This window comes from Hypomesus nipponensis, chromosome 14 (genome assembly GCF_054491055.1).
Source record: "Hypomesus nipponensis isolate SF chromosome 14, ASM5449105v1, whole genome shotgun sequence".
NCBI classification, from domain to species: Eukaryota; Metazoa; Chordata; class Actinopteri; order Osmeriformes; family Osmeridae; genus Hypomesus; species Hypomesus nipponensis.
The window spans coordinates 10,272,224-10,289,346 of record NC_140374.1 but is presented as its reverse complement, the minus strand read 5'-3'; the positions used below and the strand labels follow the sequence as shown (position 1 = coordinate 10,289,346).

The 17,123-nt window shown below is 40.0% G+C and overlaps 1 protein-coding gene across 1 annotated transcript in view; it reads right to left on the bottom strand.

Moving 5' to 3' along the window:
• tln2b (talin 2b) overlaps nt 1-16,887 on the bottom strand; it is a 90,167-nt gene extending 73,280 nt beyond the window's left edge. Inside the window, exon 1 of the mRNA XM_084671983.1 lies at nt 16,817-16,887. The gene's annotated coding sequence lies outside the window, so the exon portion shown is untranslated. The remainder of the gene's footprint in view (nt 1-16,816) is intronic.
• Nucleotides 16,888-17,123: the final 236 nt, after the last annotated feature.

Below are 17,123 nucleotides of genomic sequence, written 5' to 3'. Positions count from 1 at the left end.
AATGGTTGCCATCGGAATTTGTGAAAATTGAAATAGCATGATCCATCATACATTTTACACCCCTACAGATCCTGCCAAAATACCGTCGGAGTCCTTGGTGATCATGTAAACCCTTCTACACACATGATTGAGGGGCACACCATATATTCTTATACTAAAAATATTTATCTACCGGATACAGCAATTTGGGAATTTGTTAAATGCTCATTCCCATGTTAACTGTGCTATTTCTGCTGAATTGTCTTCTCTCAGCACATGTGGAAAAAGCTCCAAGTCCTGCCACTGCTTCCTCCCATCAATACTGAACCCAGTTAAGAGCAGCATGTCTCCGAGACAGGATCAAAGAGGGCCATACAGTATGAGCAGACATGATTGGAGTGGAAATTGAGGAAGGGGATTTATAATTGGAGGATGTTCATGGTGCAGAGTGGAGGAGGTTAGATACACTCCAGAGGTCACTGCCTAGAACACGTCGGATTTGATCTCATTCCAGAGAACAGCGTCCGTGCTGAATGGCACAGAAATCGTATTCTTAACATTATGATAAGAACGGTTCTCACAGGGAAAAGCACATAAAATGCTTGTATTGGACATTGTACATATGAGATTAAGCATTAAAGTAAAATGTGAGTGACCAATCAATTTTTCATCACAATAACTGCAGCAGAACAAGAGAACAGAAGGTCTTGAAGTGTCTAAAGTATACAGTAACATGATAGGTGGCCATTGCTTACCAGCAACCCAAAAGACACTCAAAGTCAAAGGAAAGATGTTGTGCATGCACAGTAGCTACAGTACTAACAGCACTGCCTAAAACCAATTTCTTAACCAACCAACCAACTTCTTGTTCTCTGATTACAGTAAAATCAGATCTGTGAGCAAAATCCTGAAAGGGGCAATTGACTGCAAAACCGATTTTACCTTGTCATAGTTGAATAACGACAGTTCGGTGGGTAAACTGAACATACCGTGAATATCAAAGTCCATTGACACCTCTTTCCTATTCAAATCTCAAAAAGAACAAATGTGGCTGTAAAACGCTAGCTTTTCAACAAAGCTACCGGTCCTACGTAGGACCGGTGATCGCCCTCTTATTGGCTCTGGTCTGTATCTTTGTCACGCCCCCGAATTTACATCCAGACCAGCCCGAGGTATCGTCTATCTCCGATACTAGTTTAGCTGCGCGCTCCTCTGTGTAGGCTACCCTTACAAAAAATAAGTATATTAAAGTATACTATAAGTGTACTAAAATATGGATAGTACACTTTTAGTTCACTTTTGATATACTTTTAAGAAGTATGCTTAGAAAATAGTTCACTTTTAATATACTTTTAAGAAGTATACTTAGAACATAGTTTACTTTTAATATACTTTTAAGTATGCTTTGAAAATAGTTCACTTTTGTATACTGCAAAGTAGCCTGTGAAGTGCACTTTCAGTTCATCAAATATACTTCCTCAAGTACTTCAAAGTATACTTTGGAATACTCTACAGTAGCCTGTGTAGTGCACTTTTAGTTCATCAAGTATACTTCCTAAAGTACTTCAAAGTATACTTTGGAATACTGTAAAGTAACCTGTGTAGTGCACTTTGAGTTCATGAAGTATACTTCCTAAAGAACCTCAAAGTATACTTTGCAATTGCACTTTCATTTAATGTAAGTACGTCAACAAGTAAACTTCTAAATGTAATTTCACTATTATTTACTAATGTATTAAAATGTTTATGGGCCCCTCAAACGCCTCAGATCTTGAGTCACTTGGCGAGAACGGGGCCCTCATAATAGTTTACTGCAGATTCGTAGCTCTTCACTACGTACTCAATAACATACTTTTAGAAAGTATGCTTAGAAACAGAAAATGGTATACATTTTTTTCTGGAGTAGGATGTATGTTTTCTATTATTATACAGCAAAAACAGTCAAAATAATTTTAAAGTACATTACAGGTTACATTTTTTAGATCCATCTCATTCTAATTATTCATGTCTATGAACATCTAATGCATTGCACATTTAATCTTTTTTTGTTACTGAAGCTGTAACCTTAATTACTGCTAAAACATTCTGAAACCCTATACTCTTATACAAATAATTATCAATTGGAGTATTAATGGGAAAAAACGAAAAAGCTACTTGAGAATTTGAAGGTTATACTGTCAAACTGACTGAAGAATCAAATAACGACGTGAAATAATGGAGATAGTGTGGCTCATTGGCTAGTCAATTCCCATGATGCAAGGCGGTAACTAGTGTTAAAATTTGCTGATAAGTTTGCCGTTTGTTCGAAATACAAATGTAACTTCATGAATTGCGTTTTTTAAATGTGTCTGCTTAGAATGTAGAGTTTTGTTGCGTGGTAATTGTCATTGTTGTGCTGGTTTACCATTGTAACCATGAGTTAAATGACTGTTACATTTGATAAGAACAGCTGGATTCTAGGAACATTATTGAATATGCAGTGAAGAGCTAAGAATCTGCAATGAACTATTATGAGGGCCCCCTTTTCGCCAAGTGACTCAAGATCTGAGGCATCTGAGGGGCCCATAAACATTTAAATACATTAGTAAATAATAGTAAAATTACATTTAGAAGTTTACTTGTTGACATACATACATTAAATGAAAGTGCACTTGAAAGTATTGCAAAGTATACTTTGAGGTTCTTTAGGAAGTATACTTCATGAACTCAAAGTGCACTACACAGGTTACTTTAGAGTATTCCAAAGTATACTTTGAAGTACTTTAGGAAGTATACTTGATGAACTGAAAGTGCACTACACAGGCTACTTTGCAGTTTTCAAAAGTAAACCTTGAAATACACTACAAGTGTACGTTAAAGTGTACTAAATGACCTAAAAAGTGGGCCAATTCAGTTTACTTAGTACAAAAAAAGTATATAAATAAGTACACTGCTAGTATACTTTAAGTAACATGATAATAGTATACTTTTTAAACTAAGTATACTTACAAAATAAACTTGAAGTATACTTCTTTTTTGTAAGGGTACTTATAAGGAATTACAAAGAAGAACGTTTTAAATTATAACAAGGATATTGAAAATGGACCACGGTCGTAAATGCTGTGTTCCAGGCTGTACAGGGAAGGCTAACACTCAGTCTTCCCAAGGAGCCAAACATTCAACAGGCATGGCTGCTGTTGTCTTATGAGAAGATCCCGGCGAAGTTCGACACTCAATCATTCATTTGCTCTGAACATTTCACCCAAGACAGTTTTGACAACCTTGGACAATTGCAAGCACGATTTGCTAGGAAGCTGAACCTGGAAAGAGGGGCTGTTCCGACCGTATGCTCATTGCAACCGCAAGGTATAAGGACGGTATGATGTTGTGCTAACAGTTATTAGCAATGCTAACGTTTCCTGTATAATATAGCATACCAGGTAGAATGCTAAATAAGTTTCTACACACATCAAATGACTAGCTAGACTAGCTGTAGTCGGCATTAGAAGGGAAGCTTCCGAAAAATAGCCAGAAAACGAACAGCAGTCTGGCTTATTGCTAACGCCTGTCTAGATAATCTATTTGAAAGAACTGGAGAAAGGCAGGTGCTTGATACAGGATACGTTAGCATTGCTAGTAACTGTTACTAGTAACACCTAGACTCTAGGGAATGTAAACAAGTTTAGCTTGCTAACGCAAGAGCATAGGTAGAATGTGTGATAATTTAGCCTAGTTTATTGGTAATGGGGCTAACGTTGATTCATGTTCCTGACTGTGTTTCATTTAAATAAATAACCTGTGTAATGTAAATCTACAATTCACGATGCATGTTTGTCCAGATCTTGGTCATGTTATTTTTCAGCAAGTTATTTAGAGCTAGCTAGCTAACTGAAGCCTCAAGTCAATCCAGTTTGCTTCAACAACAGGAGTGGAAACAAGTAATGTTATCATTTCAAATGATATATAGTCAATCTGTTGAAAACAGTGTTGTGTAGACACAATAGATTTATTTGCGCGTTTTTATTTCAAGTCTCCAACTTCAGTGTTTCAGCAAGTGCTGCTGTTGGCCATGTTGCATTTTTGCTCCCCAGCTTCACTCGTTGAAAACTAACCAATCAGCGCGCAGCTAATCTAAATATTTATGAGCACACCATAAAAGGAGAAAAGCTAGGGTTTTTTCCCGGGAACAATTCAGAGGATCTGTCAGTGGGCATAGAAGAACACCCGGGCCATTTTCAACCCAACAAATGTTACATATCCTATTCGGAGACCTTAAGGAACAGTTTGAAATACCCCCAAAACCCAGTCAATTGCCCCTTTAACGATTTTGACCAGGGCTTCAGCAACAGCACAAGCAACACAACAGATTCCCAGAGCCCCATGCTACTTCTACTAGTATGGGACAAGACTGTCAGAATGGAGTGATCAGTAATACAGATGGATTAAATCAACCATGGAGGGTTTGTTCCTACTCTATCTAAGAACCCTGCTGTCATCATTTGACAACAGCCCACATGGTACACATTGAGTGTAGCCTGGCAGCCAAGAGCAACCTTTTGCTTCAGACAACATGCTCTCTGGGATGGAGGAGCTATGCATGCCCTCTGTCAGGAAGAGTAGGCCACACAGTACGTTCAAGTTCGAAAACACAAGCAGCTACAAGCCAACTGAGCACAAGCAGAGGAAGAAGAAGAAAGATGTCTGGTTTATATCAGCTGACGGGGCAAAAACACTGAGTGACTGCAAATTAGTTAAGAATTATACAGTATCTGACTTTGTATGTGCATGGTAGCCCATATTACAACAATGAGGTAACTGGTATCAGTGTGTGCTGTATATAGTTTCCCATCATGTGAAATCACTACATGGGTTTGAGAGTCCATGTCATTAGTCACTTCTGGAAACGACCAATGTAATCGAAGATATCACCATTGAGGGTAACCTGAGTACTCAGCTGCCCTTAAGACAAGGTTACTGCTGATGAGCTGAATGCACAGGGCTAAAGTAGCACACACAGTCACTCTGCGTCCAGCAGCCAAATGCATTTCCGTCCCAAAAGTTAAATCGTTTAGAGTGTGCCAAAGCGGCCCACGCTTCGAGTCAAGGTGCTGACGCCATAGCCGTTCAGCCAGAAAACGAGGGGAAGAGAAAGGGAGAGAGACAAAATGAGGAAGGGTGGTGGACTGTTCACTGGCCAAAGGATAGACAGTACAATAGAAAGACACGGATAGAGGGGGGAGAGAGATGATGCACTGGGATCTGGAGAGAGAGAGAGAGAGAGAGAGAGAGAGAGAGAGAGAGAGAGAGAGAGAGAGAGAGAGAGAGAGAGAGAGAGAGAGAGAGAGAGAGAGAGAGAGAGAGAGAGAGAGAGAGAGAGAGAGAGAGAGAGAGAGAGAGAGAGAGAGAGACAAGCTGTTCTCAAGTTGTTCTCATTGGATCAGCAATCTGCTGTGGAGAGAGGAGAGAGACAGAGAGAGAGATCATCTTAGCAGAGGACAGCAGTAATTTCCCTGCTGCTTTTGAAAGAGGAGGGATGGGTCCACCATGCAGTCCGCTGCCAAACACCAGGGCCTGGAGGAAAAAGACCTCAGCTGACCTGGACAACAACTACTGGCTTGTCAACCTCCCATAAAAAAGATCAATAGTGTAGTTGAACTACAAGATGATTTTCTGGCTGTATTTGTCTATTTCCCTCCAATAACTGTGACTACTCCATTGAGCCTTTGCCCTCATCACCAAGACCTCTGGGTTCATCTCCTGGACCTTGGAGCTGTTGCAGTAGGGATGATAGCCCAAGGCCAATTTCATCACAGTATGTCAATCATGTAGATGACTCATTGTAATGAGTATAAATAATGAGGAAATGGTGCATTAAAAGGAAAAGGACCTTTACTGGAACTCTTATGCGCAGCAGAATTTGATAGCTGGACACCAGATCGATGGTGAGCAGCTTGGCCTGTAGCCTCCACACCCTGACCTTTGAGGTCAAGACCCCTCCTACAATGCTGATGAGGGGGGAAAGACAATAGTGTACTGTATCACCAGAGTCCTGGAGTATACTGCCTATTCTCCTAGCTAACCACAGCCTAGAAATGACTTGGTCCAATACCTAGTGTCTCAACAGCACAGCCCAGCATGTAGCTTTATTGTGTAAACGCAACTGTAAGACAACACTGTGTTTGTTCATGTCTTACGTCTCATCTGAATCCCTTGAGAGACTCACGCTGTGAATATACTGTACTGCAGCCTGGAAGGGACTGTCCTTTTCATTCCTGTAAAGACGATAAATATAGACCTATTGACAAATGTTAACATAGGGAGTGAGGACATTCTGCTTTAACAATGGTCCACTACCCAGGGAAAAAATAACCTGGCAGGTTGCAACAGGTTACCATCATTCACCTAGCACAATGAGCAGCCTTCAATGCCCCATGCCCACTGAGAGCTCTGATGTGTAATAAAGTTCATACATAACCCTCCCTAAGAGCCTGGGAACCATGATGACCTAGTAACTGCATGTACTGTAACAGTTCAGAACAGTTTAGCCGAGTGTAGAGTAGGTCAGAAGATGGGCGAAACACTAGACACTCGTCTTGCAGTACATTTGCTGCATTGATTATGTGGCTACAGCTACACACTCCATGGTATTTAGAGGGTCAGAACTGGGAACAAATACCTCAAAGCCTGAGGAGCAGCGGTTGCTCTTCTCAACTGTTCTCCTTTTTAACTGCAGCTGAATAGACTCTTGATCCTTGCCACAGATAATCAATTCTCCTCAAGGGAAGCATTTTCCAAGACATTCCTGCCCTTTTCCATAACAGAAAACAGAGATGTTTATCCCTTTCTTCTATAAAAAAACATAAACTGTAGAAGGACTATAAACTTGTACTCCTCACTGATCAATGATATCGTCACCACAAGAAGTGCATAAAGGAAAACTAATCCAGTCATCCCCAACTGAAGAAATCTTCAAGGCAAAGTTAAATCCTTCCAAATATCCCTTCATTGTGTTCATTTTTACTTGAATGAAAAGTCTTGATGAGGTAAATAATGTAGCCATGACAACCCCTTAACCTTAAAGACTCATACCAGACCTGTGTAGGTAACCTAATTAAAGTGATGCCCCAGTATGCTGGCTCATACTGGCATCTCGCTTGACCCACAGATGAGGAGGCTGGCATTATGCCCTATTAGCCTGACCTGAGCTGCACCACACTGGAGTCTACTATCAGACTTCTGACTGTGCAATGGTTGTGTTATAAATTTTACGTCACCAACACAAGACGTAATCAGTACTGCAGTGTTTCCCATATGTTTTTTTTCTAGGGGGGGCGGTAGACATACATTTTGCCTCCCATTCATTTTCAATGGAAGTCACGTGACAGGCCCCGCAAGGCAGCGTGAGATACCTAGCAGCGCAAACACGTAGCCTAGCAAGAGAATCGAACCCTATTCTGTGCGTTTATCAGAGCTTTTGTGACGAGCAACGCCAGTATGTTGCCAGTCGGGCTGGCACAGTATATGCAAGGAAGTAAATACACAGCACCACACAGAGCACGAGGAGCGAATAGGTAAATTCACACAAATATTGTCACTGCCAGTTGATGTAGTGTAGGCTTTCTCATCGACAGGCAATCAGGTGTAAATAACAAGGGAAACGTTGCGCAAATTTAAATTAGCAAATTAATTGAACTTTTGAGGCCACGAGCAAGAAGAAGAAGCAAATTGCCTGTGTGTGTGAAAACAGATTTTTCTCGCGCATCCGTAAAAAAAAAAGTTAGACAGCAATAGCATAATATATATATATATATATATATATATATATATATATATATATATATATTTAGTTTTATAGACATTATTAATGGTTGTGGTTTGGGCGTAACGTGCAATAAACCAATCAGAGCGTCATCTCACATTCCCTTTAAGACCAGTGGCGGAATTGTTTTTCTGAAACTGCAAAATAGCACCAGGGAACCTTTGCGCCGGAACACGCCTCCCTTTTTCGCTGAACCGCCCCCGAGAGCTCAAAGTCATTCCCTAATTTACCGACGTGCGTCTTTGAAGGGAAAAGTCCGCTTTGCTTCGAGTGCAAACTAGGACTGATACTTGCGTCGTTGACAAATTCAATTACGCTGGGTGCAAGATTGGGCCCTATAGCGTGGTGACCATTCCTGTTGTGGGTTTGAATGATAAACAGCTTGAAAGTGGAGTAGCTGTCCAGGACTAGGTCATGAAGTGAGTGGGTGATATCAGAGGATTAGTCTATCCGTCTTGTTTTCTACTGACCCGACTAGAATTTCTCTTGGAAAGATCTGGCAGTGCGAAAGAGGGGAATTGGGGGGAGCAGTGTAAAAAGCACATGAGGAGAACTGAGGAGTGAATTGTCCCATCGACGATGGGACCTATCATGCCCATTCCTCCCAAGACACAAATTCAGCTCACCTCTTGACAGCATGAATGTACGACCACAATAGATTTCACACACATACACTCAAACACACAAATCTATAGATTTAACCTGAGTATTACTACTATGCTATAGTACTTTCCATCTATTCTGTGTCATATAGAAATGGGCAGGAAGTGTCTCTCTCTTGTTCCCTAGCAGCTGGTGGAGGGCAGCCCTGGAGGCTGAGATCACACAGACAGCATTGAGCAACACATAGGAGAAGTTGAAAACAGGGAACACAACGGCAGGGTCAGTGCGAAAGAAGAGGGTGTGTTCAAGTTTCCAACTCCCGCACACTCATGCATTAGTATGGTTCAACAACAACACTCTCCGATGACTCCCTAATCTGTGTTTCCCCTAAATGTTTTCCTGGGGAGTTCAATCCAGGAATGTTGTAATGGTGGCAGAGAAATTGAAACAGCTGAGAGAAACAACACTTTCAAATTAAGTGGTGTGAAACTGACCTTCTGTCTTTCTCTACACACACAGACTGAAAACAAACGCACATATAGGCTACAGATTGGCGGAAACACACCTTTGTGGATTATGAATGATAGGTTGGCTTTAATTAATCTGTCTTGTTGGCCATTCTTGTCAGTGCAATGTGTGCTTTGTTTTAGTTTGCAATCTCTTTTGCCAATTTTATAAAAGCCACAAAAACATTCTCTCCCTGAAATGTCTAACCGCATTATCATCACACTATATCTGTCTTGAAGCTGACATGACACGTCCACAACTGAAGCCTCAGCCACAGGGTTAGTTTTACACAAACAACACAACTAAATTACATTTTGAGATGACATCCATTGGCACCTATTTATTTAAAATCATGCCTTCAAATGCCTTACGTAATTAGAAAATATTAAATTGCTCTTCAATTCATAATTGAATAAACCAGATAAAGCAAATTCAAATATAATTTAAATTACATTATTTGTGGAAACTCAATTTCAGTAAATAACAAAAATGAATAACCTGCAGTTGATAAATATGATAATTGTACATTAAAAGGGCATTGGATGGATACATGGAGGGACCTAGTGTTAGCAGAGGCCTTGATGGCTTCACATAATCCTTAGTCATTTTGGTAATGGCCTCCTAAATGGCAGGCTTATGATTGGGTAAAGACAAACCATTAAGGAATACTTGACTTTAATTACTGTAGGATAAAAGGATCCATTACAGTATGAGGTAAACGTAGATAATATGCGTAATTTAATAATTTAATAATACCAGGAATCTGTGTGTATATGTGTGTGTGTATGTATGTTCGGTGAGTGTATAATTTATTGATAGGGCACAGCCCACGCTGATGGTGAAATATTGGTGAAACACCCTGATTTCTGGAATTATAGATAGTGCAGTGTCTGTGATGATAGTTCTTCTCAGTTGCTTTGGTAACTATTTCTCAGATCACAATTGAAATTCTCCGTCATCTCTGAAGTAGGCTACTTGTTCAACCGCCACATAATCTATTTGAATCACTTATGCACATCTTACTGTAAAAGCAATTTCTAATCTACTTAAACAAATTGCCAATGCTGTGGTACATTCATGCAAATGATTACCGGTATGTAGCCTTCATTTGTCTACGTTATCAATTGCTTATGTTATGTTGATCAAAATGTATTATATTTAGTGCTGTCAGTTTAACGCGTTATTAACGGCGTTAACGCAAACCCAAATTAACGGCGTCAATTATGTTATCGCGCGATTAACGCTCTTTTTGGCCTAGCAAACTTTGTAGTTTTTTTCACATGCTGTTGCAACAACTACCGACGTTAGAAAAACTACAACACCACACCGGATCTAGCTAGACCGGAAACAAAACAACAGGCACGCCAAACACTCGTTTGGCTTGCGAGCTGGCTAAAGAGTAGTAGCAGAGCCCGTTTACGGATATTAGATATTCTCTGGTAGTAGGCTAACGTTACGTTTTGAGTGGATGACGAGCGCGAGATGCCGAAATGGATGCCAATAAGATTCTGAATGGAAAGTTTGCTTTTAAAAAGTTGCCAAATGGTTCTATTGACAAGACCAGTGATCTGTGTGTTTTGTCGTTGTAAACTGAGCTATCATCGCAGCACGTCCAATCTGAAATACGACTTGATGGCCAAGAACACAGCTGATGCGAATTCTCTGCCCCCTCGTCAAAGCCAGGCGATTGCAATGTTGTTTTCAATAAAAAATATATTTGCACAAAGCAATCCGAACCACTTTTCTATGTTGATAAGAGCATTAAAATTTGAAAAAAGATTGGGACAAAAAGAAATCAGGGACATTTAGAATAGATAAAAATGTGCGATTAATTGTGATTAATCGCGAGTTAACTATGACATTAATGCGATTAATCGCGATTAAATATTTTAATCGTTTGACAGCACTAATTATATTGTTTCTCTGTTCAATTGTCTTACCACCACACACATCTAGCCATTTATTTCATAAAATAAGTCATTACATGCACAACGGTTGAGCCAGTTTTTCTAATTGTAGGCCTAATTCTCCATACAGCACTTGTATGTACAGTTATGCCTAAGGGGTGTTTTCTTTGTTTACATTAACAATTGTATTTTTTCCTTTGTGCTATGCAATGCTGGAAAATTGTGTTTTATTTTCTGTATCGCATTCGCATAAATAAGACAACTGACCAAGGAGACAAACTTTGAACGAACGTTGGACCTCATTATCGAACATTTTCTGAAGTTTCTTCTGAAATGTTTCTTACAGGCTTCGGAAAAACAACGTAAGAAAAAGACATCCGCCAAATTCATGAACGCTTGAAAACGGTTGAAAGCGCGTCCTCGTGCACAACAGCAGTGACGTGTGCAGTCAGAATCGACACAATTAGGAAAGCAACAGGAATGCAAGTTATGTCCAAGCGAAAAACAACCGGTGCACAGGTGCAACATGATACCAGTAAAATGAGCAGTGGAATTGTTCTCCACTGGATCTAACAGTGTGCACACTAAGAAAGGTTAATTATTATAATTATTTAAATCCGAGGATGTCTGTTATGTCAAGCCGTTTTATCATTTAATGAATTCCAATGAATTCTTGATATCCAAAATTCAAATTCTTGATATTCAAAATGCAATTCTTGATATCAAGAATTCGAATTTTAGATATCAAGAATTGATTGGTTAAATGATAATCTCATAGTCTGTAGAGTTGATGTGAACGCAATCACCAACGATTTCTCATAACTTCAGTAACACTTCAAACACAGAGTTTTCTTAAATGCGATTCCTTTGTTACTCGTGTTTTTTTTAAGGAATCGCATTTGAGACAACTCTGGCCGATTTAAGACTGCTATTTCGAGTTCGGAAAGTCTTCAGAAGTTCTCAACGAATCCCATATGAGAAAACTTTCATGAATGCCAAATGTTTTCCTAAATCCAATTCAGAAGAAATTCCTTTTTAAATTCTTCTTAAATGCGTTCGAGAATAAGGCCCATTGTTCCTAGCCTGGTCCTAACCAGACTCGCATACATTTCATTCGTACAGAGAGTCTGGCCTCGCTCCATTGACAAGCGTTGACTTCCTTGTAGGCGGGTACTCTGTTGAAGTTTAAAACTATTGGATCTGCCCAGAGCCACTCTGATCTGCCATAACCAATCGCTAGCGTTCGCCTTAGCCAATTCCTTCACCACTAATGTAACAGACCTAGCTACCGTAGCTGCCGGTTAAAAAGTAACCTGCAAAATCTGACTTACCTACTGAACAGCCAGACCGAGTACAGAAGCAAAATCCAAATTGAGTGGAAGTACGTAGGTCGGCAGAGCCAGGCTACATTGTTCCTGTCGTATGCCAGTTTGTGGAAATCGCTGGATTTCCCTGGTGCCCCCATATTAGCAAAAGTGTCCTCTTGGATGCCTCTATGGTAGATTACAGTTTTTTACAATCGCTATGACAGTTTTTTCAATAAATTTAACACGTTTTCTAAACTCTTGACACTGTTAGCAGAACATCCGCCTGTGTTGGCTATACAATTAACAAATTTCTTGTTGCTTTGACACAAAATGCATAGAGTAAACACAAATTTTAAATGCTTGAACTTCTTTTACACACAAGCTCCACCAAGATCAAAACAATCGATTTTTATGGACCAATTTACCAACGCTTTAACACTGTATGTCAGAACAGATAACACTATGTTCAAAACCTAATTTATTGGCTAAAGTCAAAGTGAACAGCTGTTCATATTGTGAATTGAAACACAAATATATCCCCTGTATTTTATTCCATTGATACTGAGAAAAAGCTGGTTGAAGTTATGCAAATACTATAAATTACAATTGATTCCCAACTACGAAACACTATGATGTTGGGGTTCTTTCAATCGCACGACAATATGGTATATATACTGCAAAGTAGAGCTCTTTGTGCTGATCTTGTGTGGAAAAAAACAATATAGAGAAACACGAAGAAAGTAAGAATACAGTACAGTAACACCTGCACAAAGGAGAGGAAGACAAGTACCAGGACAAGTGAGAGGAGTGGGACAAGGGCAAGGGAGAGGAGTTAGAATGTGTGGTGGCGCTCAGAGAAGTGCCAGAGCTAGGGTAATACTGTAATTGGCAGCTAAATTGCATATTTCTTGCAGTAGTGTCCTGTCGCAAATGAAGCCTTTACTGCAGCAATTATGTTTCTGTCTTCTTTTTTTCAATACAGTAACCATACATTCTATAAAGCTACTCTGACATTGGTCATTCATTTTTTGTTCTGAATTTCTGCAGCAAAAGAAACAAAATGCATGCATTTTCTAAACCCAACAAAACAAAAATGTAGAGGCTTCAAAAGAAACTGCATTGCAAACACAATCTATAATCCATATACTGTGAGACCTGATACATACCTGCATAAATGAATGCAGTTTCTGTAATTCCATCTGATGTTATTGTTTTTTATGACATTGAGCTATGATTGGATCCACCCCCGAGCCATATAGGGACTTCCTGCTTCAATGAGACAGGCTGTGTCTCGTTGGGGGGTTGATTGTTTGTGGGATGGCCTAAAATGATGTATGTGACAAATTAAAGGGCCTGATACACAGAAAGTGGACTGGGTGTGCTGAAGTCTTTGTTCCGCTTGTTGTTGTGGAAACCCCACACCCCTTGACTTGCTACAGTGGTAGGTGTGTTGGTGCGGTAAGAGTTTAGAAAAATTGTTAAAGGTATTGAAAAAACTGTCATAGCGATTGTAAAAAACTGTAAACATGATAAAGGGTCCTGTACAGTGGCCCAGTGTGTAAGAAAACGTGATAAACTCCCTTCTAGCGTGTCCTACCTGTGGAAAAAATGTGATGCTGTGCCCTCTAGGGTACCCTACCAGATGGGTTGGGTATCGAGAACTGGTTTAGAACCGGTTCCAAATTTAGCTTTTTTTGCATTTTGATTCCTCACTTCGTTTCCTAACTTTATTCCGAAGGGTATTACAATCCCTTGGTGGTGTTTTAAAATTGCTAATTTGCTAAAAAAATATTCTGCATTGTTCTCCGCCGGTTGAACCTTTCACATGGCTACAGGCTGATGGGTTGACTTTACAGCTCAAATATAAAGCTCTATAAACTCCAGCTGCATCACAGACACGGGCACTATTCCTACCACTTTAGCCTCCTTGGTCAGTTTCTTGAGGCACGGATATAGCGATCCACAAACGGGCATACGACAGGAACAATGTTCGTACAAAGCTCTGTAGTCTCCTGGGTCAGTTGTCGTGTCTTATTTTTTATGCAAATGAAATACAGAAAATTAAAGACTATTTTACAGCATTGCATAGCACAAAGGAAAAAATACAAACGTAAAAAAGTGTTTAATCAGGGGGTCACATTATAAATGGAATCAAATGATATTTAAACATTAAATACTTTAATTTAGCTTTACATTAAATCATACAAACGGTTCTGGCTCTCCCTATTCCAGCTCCTCAGCTCTCTCAATACCTTAATATGTTTCTGTCACTTTTTTATTTACTGGGGCAAAAAAGGCTGCAATGTCCCTTCCTCGTTTCGTGATGACTACTTTTTTTTTAAGGCAGCTCAGGGGGGGCCAGGGACATTTTTACAGGGGCACTGGCCCCTGTAAGCCCCCTGTGTAGAACCGCCCCTGAACCCGCCACCTCCGACATCCCAAGCACGACTACTACCAGCTACGCCAATGAAAAGCTAGCGCCATACTGACGGGGGTGGCCTGTATACATACCTGAGAAGTGAGTTTACCTGATCTACACTGACTACACATGTAATGACTTCTGTTATGAACATAACATAAGCAATTGATAACATAGGAAACAGCAGACAAATGAAGGCTACATAATCATTTGCATGAATGTACTAGAGCATTGGCAATTTGTTTAATGGGGCGGCTGTGGCTCAGGGGGTGGAGAGGGTCGTCTGTTAATCGCAAGGTTGGCGCTTCGAAGGTTGACTCTTCCCAGGCCATGTGCCGAAATATCCTTGAGCAAGACTCTGAACCCCAAGTTGCTCCCGATGGGCAGAGTGGCGCCTTGCATGGAAGCTCGCCGCCGTCGGTGTGTGAGTGTGAATGGGTGAATGAGAGGCTTAATTGTAAAGCGCTTTGGATGCCACCAAGGTTTAAAAACGCGCTATATAAATGCAGTCAATTTACCCAAATAATTTTAAAATAATGAGAAATTGCTTTTAAGATGTGCCTAAGTGACTAGAATAGATGATTTGGAGGTTGAACAACTACTTCAGAGATGACGGAATTTCAATTGTGATCTGAGAAATATATGTATCAAAGCAACTGAGAGGAACTGACATCACCAGCTGCATCACAGGCATGGCACTATCTAAATCTGTGTGTGTCCCCATCATCATCGTGGGCACTGTGCCCTATATATAATTCCAGGAATCTGTGTGTGCCACCAATTTTATCACGGGCACTGTGGACTTATCTATAGTTCTGAGCTAGTCTTTCTAGAGGTTACATCACTATGGGAGATTTTAAGAGATTGTGGATGGCTACATCCACAGTATGCGAAACTTGATAATAATATAACAGTATTATGACTTTGCTCTATAGTATTTTGTATGTAAAACTATAAGGGTATGGACCACTTATAAAATATATTATTAGTATCATCCCCACATTTCATATGACATGTGCCCAGTCCAATCTGACACAAATCCTTTCTACAGAAAGAGCTATTTAGATACCACAAATCCTTTCAAACCACTGTCTCAACATGACTCTTTCTTGGCACATCACATGTCAATCTGATACTGAGGAAGTCTATCACTGTTCTGTCACCAGCAGTGACAGACATATATTATTGAAGCCTCTTGTTTTTGCTCCTCCTTAGCACAGGGAAAGCTGATTCACTAAATGGAATAAGGAGACATGGCTTGTCATCCGACCCAACATTCATGCAGAGTGGGCAGTAGAGGATCTCATGAAGTGTCTATTAAATTTGATGGGACAAATATGTCTGACAATAACTTTCTTGGGATCAAATGAAAGCATCCCAATTCATTACTCTGAGAGTGTCCTAAAAATTATGCGTTTTGTAGCGACCACATCCCACTGGGCTACAATAACTCTTCCAAACTTCACCTTATTGACCTCAATACTAAAGACCAATCTAAGTGAGTTTTAGTCCCTGTCCCATGTTAAATTTATACGTCAGTTCAAGTCAAATATCGTGATGCTGCATATTTTTTTCACAAGGCTCTCAGTCTCTTACGTTCTCAATGTCAAGAGATCACGCAATGATAAATTCTAGGCATGCGTGGAATATGTTTGCTTGAGGATGGAAGGATTTTGGTCATGGTGTTTTTTCGGCTTTAGTGGGATTTTGCCAATACAAGACCAATCAAATTCTGCCAGATACGCCGGTCGTAACGTGGAAGCGACTGTCTTTCCACAAGCTCCGATAACTGAGCCACGGGTCGTCTAGCAAGTTAATTTCAAAAGCAATAGTCTTGCAACGAAGGATACATTTTCTATCCGAGCGCACATTGAAATCGGTTAAGGAAGCTCAAAGGGGTAATTGAAGATATATACATTGTAAAAGAAGTCCTTGATCATCGTTGATGTCAGGTGCAAATTTGAATCAGTCACCAGGAATAGCGCGCGGTAATGTGGATAGCCTATAATGAAAATGATCATTCATAGCTAATTGAACGAAAACAAACATTAAAAAACAAATGGCTTCTTAGCATTAGAACGAGAATAATCCACAAACAGGAAGTATCATGTCATAAATCGCAGAATGCCAAAAGAGATCTGGGCTTTAATTATTTTAAATCCATTAGCACTGCCCATTCAAAGCCCCAATTGAGTAAAGTAGGACATTTTCGCGGCCCTCAAAATTACAAATTATACTCCCTGTAAACAGCAGTGTTTAAAAATACCTTGTAATGACAAAAAAAATGAAATCCTACCTGAAATCTGTCACTCGTTAATGCATGCGAACTGGCTTGGATGTACACACAGCAGCGGTCCAGCCTCCACGATATCAAGCCCCTCCTCGTTTAGAGACTAGTATACTAGACTGGAGATGGGGAGGGGGGGGTGGAGATTTCTATGCGCAGAAAAGAGGAAACGCGTCACACTATCTAGTCCACATGTAGGCTCCATGAACTCCAGCATTTGTATCCAATATTTTGCATTTACATTTTCTATAGTTTCTATAGTTATAGGAAGACAGTTTAACCCACTATATATCCTTTGCTCTTTACTATATTTCAC